The sequence below is a fragment of the Elephantulus edwardii genome, unplaced genomic scaffold (assembly GCF_000299155.1).
Source record: "Elephantulus edwardii isolate Elephantulus edwardi_28Jun2011 unplaced genomic scaffold, EleEdw1.0 scaffold00054, whole genome shotgun sequence".
Lineage (NCBI taxonomy): Eukaryota > Metazoa > Chordata > Mammalia > Macroscelidea > Macroscelididae > Elephantulus > Elephantulus edwardii.
In genome coordinates, this window is record NW_006399804.1 from 11,638,866 (window position 1) to 11,641,971 (window position 3,106).

Consider the following 3,106-nt stretch of genomic DNA (forward strand, 5'->3'; position numbering starts at 1 on the left):
GGTCCCTCCTTATAATATGTCCAAAGTATGTCAGACGAAGCCCCAGAATCCTTGCCTCCAAGGAGCAGCCTGGTTTAACCCTCTCCTGGATGAATCTGTTTTCTTGGCAGTCCAGGGTACTCTCAATACTCTTCTCCAGCACCACAGCTCAAAGGCATCAATTCTCCTTCTATCCTCCCTAGTCATTGTCCAACTTTCAGATGCATAACAAGCAATTGCAAAGACCATGGCCTGTATCCGACGCACCTTAGTCTCCAGAATAACACCATTTCTTTTCAGTACTTTGGAGTTGAAATAAATTCCATAGCAGTGGTTTTTGTTTTCTCACTATCTCTGAGGTGTGAAGCAGGAAGAACTTACTAAGAACAAAAGTCAAGGGACAGTAGAAGTGAAGGGAAAGGCAGAGAGTGTCTTTGATGCAAGTGAGAGGAAATCTATTTTAGTGATGTTAGATGTTGTCAAGTCATAATAACTCTATGTAAAACAGAACAAAATGCTGCCAGATTCAATGCTCTCTTTACAGTTTCTACTGTACTTAAACCCATTGTTTCAGTCAATGTGTTATAACCCATCTCATTGAGAGTCTTCTTCTTTAACTGAATGTTTACTTTCCCAAGCATGATATCCTTTTCCAAGGACTGGACCCTCTTAATAACATGCCCAAAAGTGTTTGAGATAAGTCCCATTATCTTGCTTCTAAGGAACACTCTGGCTGCATTTATTCCGAGATAGATCTGTTTGTTCTTTTGGTCCTTGGTATATAAAACTCTTTATCAACACAGTTCAGAAGCATCAATTCTACTTCCTTGATTCTAGTCTTCCCTTGTCATTGTCCAACTTTTACACTTATATAAAGCAAGTGAGAAGACTCTGATAATATAATCATTCATAATACACATTCATATTAAAATAAAAGCATGGGGCCTGGAGATGAAGCTTGATGGTTAGAGCACGGTGTCTCATGAGCCATGGATCCCAGGTTTGGGTTTCATTCACAGTCCCAGGTACGTAAAATAAAAGCCATGAAGAGAATTTTTCTTTCATTATAAGTTTATAATAACACAGAGCTTTACTGGTACCTAAAAGTAGGAAGTAGAGCTTCTCCAAATGATATTTTAGAAATTTATCTATTGTTGCAAATCAAACCTTAGAAAACTATTTACCATTATCTTTCAGGGATCTGCAGTTTGATTAGGCTCAGTTAGTTGATTCTTGTTGGTATCTCTTATGCAGTTGTATTTAGATGAGGGCTGGATCTGAAGTTATCTGAAGGTTTACCCAGACTGGATGACCACAATAGTGACTTCAGTTAATGTCTTGTGACTCAGCACTCGCCTTGTGGCCTCTCTTCTCAGAGTAGCCTGGACTTCTTAACATGGCTGATCAGGGCTGAAAGGGGATAGGAATTAGAAGTTTCCTGACAGATAGGTGCTAAGCTATCATCACATATGCTGTATTAGTCAAAATTGTCACTCAGCTTACCCTGATGCATGGAAATGGAGAGAAACACTTGAAGTGGAACAGAAAGTATGTTTGTGGACATTGTGGAAAGTGTAATCAGAAACAGATGACATAAAAGCTAGATGTTAAATCAGAGATCAGAATTCCCTACAACTGAGATTCTCCACCTTTCCAAACATTACCTTGAGATCCCTACAACTGAAACCCTCCACCTTGCTTGGAAAGACGGAGGGTTATCAAAGGAAAGGAAGACCCTCAAACAGGAGGACTGACACAGTTATGGCCAAAATGGGCTCTAGGGTGTCAGGAAGTATGAGGCACAGGATAGGACAAGGTTCACATCTGCTGTTCATAGTGTCACTATGAGTCATACGTGACTCTACAGCACCTAACAATAACTGAGAAGTCGATTAAGGCACATAAGAAGAACTTTCCAAAAGTACTAAAAACCACCTGCCCTTGTCTCAGAGCCCTGGGGGTGGTCCTCCCAAAGGCAGGCTTACTCCCAACAGACTTCTTTACTTGCCTTAAAACTAGACATTCACATTACAGAAGTCCACAGTGAGAGCTGCATAGTGGATTGGACTTGCGGGGAGAGATTGCATAACAATAAAAGTTTCTCTTTCTCTTTTCAAGGAGAAGAGTGAATGTGGGAGGGGATGGACAGGGAGAAAAGTACAACAATGAATGACTGGAAACTCTAAGTCTCTGTAAACATTCATTAAAATTAATTTAAAAAAATTTTAAAAGCTTAGACATTCAGATGTCAAACAAATGCATGAAGAAATTGTCAAAATCCCTAGCTCTAAAAGATAGGCAAATCAAAACAACTATGCGATATCTCACTCCAGTAAGAATAGCAAAATTCAACAGAGCAGCAAACAACAAATGCTGGTGAGTTGTGGAGAAACTGGAACCTGTATTCACTGTTGGTGGGAGTATAAAATGACACAACCACTATGGAAGGCTGTATGATGTTTTCTCAAAGAGCTGGAAATAGAAATATCATTTGACCGAGCAATTCCACTACTAGGAATATATCCTAAAGAAACCATAACCACCATCCAAGTAGATACATGCATACCCAAGTTTATTGCTGCTTTGTTCATAATGGCAAAGGGATGGAAACAACCCAAGTGCCCATCAACAAATGAATGGATAGAGAAGCTGTGGTATATTTACACAGTGGAATACTATGCAGCACTGAAAAACAAGAGACTCATGAAATGTTATACAAAATGGGTGACCCTGCAGGACATTATGCTGAGTGAAATATTTCAGTCTCTAAAGTTCAAATACTGCATAACACCAGTGTTATAAAACAACATTGACATCGGGATTGTGGGGAAACAAAGAAAAGAGGGGATAAATAATGTTTACTGCATTGAGACAGATGAGGGAATAAACTGCTTAAAAGGAATATATGATTAGGTATTATTTACATAACAAGAGTCCATAATATGAGCTGCATAGTAAAGTAGACTCAAGTGGGGTAAGCAATTGTACAACAATGAAAGAAATTTTTTTAAAAGAGAAAAATAAACTGGGAGCAGTGGTTGACAGGAAGAAAAATGCGCAACAATGAATGGATGAAAATTTAAGTTCTCTCTAAACTTTCATTAAAATCTCAATTTAAAAAAAAACC